The sequence below is a fragment of the Lepeophtheirus salmonis genome, chromosome 14 (assembly GCF_016086655.4).
Source record: "Lepeophtheirus salmonis chromosome 14, UVic_Lsal_1.4, whole genome shotgun sequence".
In the NCBI taxonomy this organism is placed as follows: Eukaryota; Metazoa; Arthropoda; class Copepoda; order Siphonostomatoida; family Caligidae; genus Lepeophtheirus; species Lepeophtheirus salmonis.
The window spans coordinates 41,679,870-41,685,869 of NC_052144.2; the positions used below are offsets into that span (position 1 = coordinate 41,679,870).

The 6,000-nt window shown below is 27.4% G+C and overlaps 1 protein-coding gene across 2 annotated transcripts in view; it reads right to left on the bottom strand.

The window, feature by feature from the left end:
- Positions 1–773, bottom strand: part of LOC121129820 (probable G-protein coupled receptor No9) — a 63,470-nt gene extending 62,697 nt beyond the window's left edge. Inside the window, exons 1-2 of one of the 2 annotated variants that reach the window (XR_005868523.2) lie at positions 390–767; positions 172–322 (exon numbers count right to left, since the gene is read on the bottom strand). The gene's annotated coding sequence lies outside the window, so the exon portion shown is untranslated. Of the gene's footprint in view, positions 1–171; positions 323–389 lie in introns of both variants that reach the window. The other variant, XM_071893361.1, reaches the window with a different exon arrangement.
- Positions 774–6,000: the final 5,227 nt, after the last annotated feature.

The window sequence follows — 6,000 nt, forward strand, 5'->3', positions numbered from 1 at the left end:
ATGTACAATAGTACTTTAAAAGTACACTTCTATTAAAAATATATAAATATGTAACCAAACTAATTAACTTATCAAACACTTTTAAAATGTTGTGAAAACGTCAATTGTTTTTTATGTAGACGTGACATTCATTCAAATAATAGTTATATAATTTAATTCACTTTTTCTAACTTTTTCATTTTATTATAAACACTTAATGTTATATTTCTCCCTCTTTTCTTCTCTCTCTCACTCAAAGGTTCATTGAATGTACCAACCAATCTCCGCTCCGAATTCCTCTCACGGGTATATTTCCCTCCTCTCTCTAAAGAAGGGGAGAGGGCTTGAGTAAGAGGTAAAAAAAATCATTTTATTTGTAGGATATAAATATATAAAATAAGATTTCTTACTTTTCTTAAAAAAAACAATTTGCTTCATATTGAGGACGATTTTTAAATATTCTATGTTGATAAGCTTTGGTTTTTTTTCCTATTTTCTTCCAGTTTTTCAAATTTCACAACTTTTTTTTTTAATGTATAAATATTATTCATAGAATTCCCTCTTTGAAGTGAATTATTAAATAAATATTATATAAATTTCACGCCATAAACAACAATATAATATGTACATAAAATCTCCACATTTGTTTTAAATAAATGATGTTGGATAAATAGTTGTCTTGTGAGAAAAAATAATGGTAGTATTCACTCTGTTCAAATGCTTAAAGAAACAAGTAACATAATCCACAGCCTCAAAATACATCTTCCTACCTTCAAAAATGTGTATTGACTGACTAATTAATATTCTACTTTTGTTAAAAAGCTAACGCTGCGCTCTTATTTTTTTTTTTTTTTTTTTTTTTGCACGCTTCATTCACAGAGACGCTGCTCCCAGGCTTGAATGAAATATATATGTACTCCCTACAAAGCGGTTGATAGACTTACTTTTTCTTGAGGTAGAACGACGATTACTTTTTCTTGACTTTACTTGGTTTGAGAAAGATCCCCAGGAATGAATATTCTATTATTATTACTTATTTTATCACAATATTAATTCATTTATTATTTTTGTGGAGTTTTGTTTAAAAGTAAATTTTTCCCCTTTTCAAAATTGCATAACAAGTATTTTTAATGTATTGCATTTTCATTTGTAAAATAAATACAAATGATATTGCAATAAATTTAAAAAGTACTTGACTTAATAATAAGTTTTTTTGTATCATTATTAATAATTGTACTCATTTTTTCATTCTTTGTTCTTTGTCATTATTAATTCCACGTAATTTAACAGCTCTAACTTGGAACAAAAAAATCTCAAACAAATCGTTCTTAAATAAATTTTTTCTTGTACGTAATATTCAAAACTAGAATGAAGTTGTTTTTCTTGATTGATACATTATTTTTGCCTTCAATGGAAATGCAAAAATGATAAAATAAAATGGTTGAAATTGTTTTTTTCATTTTGTAATTTATTTCTGATACAAATCATCATACCATGAAAAAGCAAAACGGTAAATTAATTATTTAACTGTCATATAGCTAAATTTCTATTTCAAATATTTTGCTTCTATTGAATAATATACTTTATAAAATGTGGGAAAAAAAACTTACTAAACAACCATAATTTAAAGAAATTGTAATAATTTCCATGTGATACATTTCATAAAATCGTCAAATACCATCGAAAGTGTTGAGTTACTTTTAATTAATATTTAAATATCTTACAAAATATAAAACTACTCAAAAAGGATGAAAAACGATACATGTAACATAACTTAAACTTAAGTTTAAAATTAAATCTCTTGTAAATATTTTTTAAGTTTTCCATTCGATAAAATTTCTTCCATTCAAAACAAACATAAGAGATTAAAAAAAACATATTAAACAATCGTAAAAATGTTCTTAAAATAAACACTTTAAAGTGATGGATCAATGAAAAAAGAAATAAAATTGTAAATAGAATTTATTACTTTTTATCCAGAACAAATAATTTTAAAACATATATGCTATATTAAAATCAACTTAACAGACTTTCCTCTCTTCTTGTATGACTCTAGGAAAGAACTTTTCTTTCAACAAACGACGAATAATATAAAATTATTTTATCAGCATAGTCCCACAAATCCAGTTCAATTCTTGATATCATCATATCCAGAGCAGAGTACCTTGCGGAAAACAACAATATTATGTTTATCAAATCCTCTCTTTTTAAAATTGAATAATAATTTTTTTTAAATATACGTTTTTGATTCATAATAGAATCACAAAACAAAAAAATTACAAATTCTTGTCATTTACTATAAATTATAAGGCAATAAATGCCAATTTATATATTTCAGTGAGTTTTTGTTAAAATTACTAATTATTATTGATTGACCAGTCTTCTGTCATATGAATATTGAATAAATCAAAAATCTTCTACAAAATAGTTTAGCATTAATATTTTGTATTCAATGCTATAATATCAAGTTATTTTGTTACAGTTCCCCTATTCAATATTTAAGGTATAAAAGCTTTATAACTTGTATTATCTTAAAAAATAAAAGAGCAAAAATTTATGAAAAAAGTCATTTTATAATAACTCTCATAACTAAACTAATATTTCCCTGATTATAGTACAAAATACTTGAAACATAGTTAATTATCGAAAAATTAACAAAAAATGTAATTTCTCACCAGCCCATCTCATATTTGGAAAACATTTATTAAAAATACATTTAGATTTTGAGTAGGAAACATTAAATCTAGCTCTTTGGGACAATCAAATGATTGGCTTCTCAGATATTTTGTATTCTATGGAAATAAGTTTTATTGCAAACTTATTTTCTCATATATTTTGATTACTCAGATAAAATTAAAAAACAGTTTATAAGATATGAATATTCAAAAATTGCTGCATACCATGGTTTTGCTAAAATTGCAAAAATTAATTGAAAGCTTTGCAGTTCAAATCTAAATGTATAACAAATTTCAACTAAGTCTTAGGTGTTGAATTAAAAATTTTTAAGCAATTTGATACTTTCATAAAATTTCTACAATTATGTATCCCTCCATTTGTAAATTGGGATATTATACAGGGTACAACTTAAAAAAATGTTTATTTCCTTTGAATTTACACTTTCTTGTCAATACTTTTCAGTACGCTTTTGAACATTAAATTTAATTATACGGTTCTTTCTATTTTTTACACAGTTCACTATGCTAAATAGAAAGTACAGAACATTGAACAAAAATACAGGCCCTCCATATCATATGCAATACTTATAAATATTACTCGCCTTTGTCCTATTTGTTATATTTCGTTGTACTTATTATGAAGAAATATCTGAAGCAACTATTCAACAGAGAAATAAGAGAACCAAAAACATGGAGCAACGTAGAGCTGTAATTTTGGAGCTATCCACGGTTGGAAAATTACCATCAAAGCTCTCTAATGCGCTAGACAGTAACCTCTCTACTGTGTACCGGATGACCAAAAGAGGCACACCAAAAGCTTCCACAAGGTCCAGATCAAGGCCAAAATAATTACTTGTGATAGTTGAAAGGACATTTGAAGGCAGACAAGCCAAGGTGGTCGTCAATGGCCTTGATCACGAAATAGACACCAGCCAGACCACCATGCACCGCTTTGTAAAGCAAGATTTAAACCTTAAGGCCTACAAGAGAACATAACTCTTTGTCAGGTTTGAAGCCTTGGGATAGAGTAAAACGTGTGACGTTGTGCAAAATCATCCTCAACAAGCTTGAAAAGCAAAACTCTTGGTCTCTTCACATGGATTGCTGTTCTCGTCAGAACTTTGGTATTTTTAAGCAACTAAAAGGTAAGCTTGCGAGATTCTGAAATACAATAAAGTACTAAATGAAGTCCACCATCATCATTGCTTGAGCAAACTTAGAACCGATAACTGCGGTGCAAACTTCTGCAACGAAGTAGAACTGATCATATATGCAAAAGACAACTCTGTTTATTGAGAATGTAAATAAATTGTCCTTTTATTAATTAAATTTTCCAAATTAGGTTCTATTTGTTGAAATTTAACCATTTTTGTAATTTTTAAAAAGTGTTGTATTTTAGGCAAAAGAGGGTGTTTCCGTTGTACTATACAATTTATGTACTGTTATATATATTTTTTTGGTATAAGATATATCTATGTCAACTTCTTATATTTTTGAGTTGATTCTTTTTCATAAAATTTTTAATTATATATGAGTCCCTCTGGAGAAGTACATACGGAGAAAGAAAGCATCTTAAATAAAGAAAATCATCATAATATGTATGTATAAGTTTCTCAAATTAAAGCATACATATATAGGCGAACACTAATATTAAAGTCTAAAAAAATTGTTTAGTATTTTATCCTCGTAAATTAAAAGGAGAAGGGTAAGGGGAACTTGAAAGGAAATGAAAAAAATAAATCCTGGGAACTTTTTCGATATTCTTAAGTTATCTACGTATTCTGGATTATTGTATCACATATAGATTAAGACTGGGATGATACGCTAAGCACACAGTTCGGTGCGAATCCCAGTACACCCTTCATGTTACACGGTTTAGTACGTAATAATAATAAAAAGTTTTGTTTTTAAATTAAATTGATTTATTTTTTCAGGTTTTTCCGATAAAATATTTTTTAATTTTTTTTTCTGTACAAATTAATTAATCCTAAATATAATTAATTTATCTAAAACATATAAGTTGATAGAAAATTGATCAGCCTATATATTACTACTATTTATGAATATATATGTAGCAAGCCGAATCTTCAGATGAGTTCATGTGAATGAACAGGTTTTATTATTGATATACTATGTACTTTTGATATAGGAAATATATTCAGTCTCTAGTCAGAAATCATATTGTGTAGTTCCTTTAAATATATATATATGCAAGAAGATGAGGTAATCCTCAAGTAATAAACTAGACCGACTAGCAGTCATAATATTGCATGCTGTATAAAAAATAAAAATGTTTGAAACAAATGTATCTTTAGTTGCGAGGCATCATGAAGCTAAATTTGAAAACATTGGGCAATATATTAAAATTATTCTTCCATCAAACTGTTGGGGTTTCGTATACACTTCTTGTATAAAAGAATACTTATGGATTAAAATCATGCCTCACTTTCTAAATCTATTAATAATATGGAAAAATAAATATGAACCCAAATTTTTAATATGTAATTATGCAAAACGTATACGTTACCGTACCGAGGGTAAAAACGTACCAAACTGTGATACAACCGCGTACCGTACCAGCTTTAATATATTTAGATATATCTATATATGATAGTATATGTAAAAATAAGTTCATTATTCTCCAAAAACATGGCTTTAGTAATGGATATCGATGGGTGTACCCTAAATACCGTTAGAAATATAAAAGGATTTCGTTTTAAAAATAAAACACTTTGTAACTGTTTGAATCAAAATTGATGGAACAACTCTTAATTGTGTCGTCCACAGTGCTTTTTTATTACTCAGTGATGAGGTAAATAACAATTTCGAGTACTCTTCCATTCACTTTCAGGAACTCATTCTATAAATTATGATTCTATTGTAGTTTTTACGTTTTTGAAGTATTCTATCAGAAATGACTGATATTGACGAAGCTTAGCTTCTAATGAATTAAATCTTCTCATGGACTTCTCCCTTGTATTACTCAAACACTCTATTTTTTGATTAAGAAGTAGAATTGCATTTATGATTTTTCAGACTGTTTCTTGCCAGCAGAAAATACAAATTTGGGCTTTATCAAATAGTCCTTCATCTCCCGGAATTTTGTTCATTTGGTTCAGCTTTATTATTTGGTATATGAAAAACTACAGATCTTCAATTAATGCTTCCTTAACATTACCACAAATATTACATCCTAAACGTTTACTTCTTACATATGGCTCCTCTTGTTTGCCAAATCCGGATGGATTCTATCTGCACCAGTTAATATTTGTAAATATTTTACAAGGTAGATTTTATAAGCCAATAGAATGATTCTCAATTAGGATCAGAAACTACTGTACGAGGT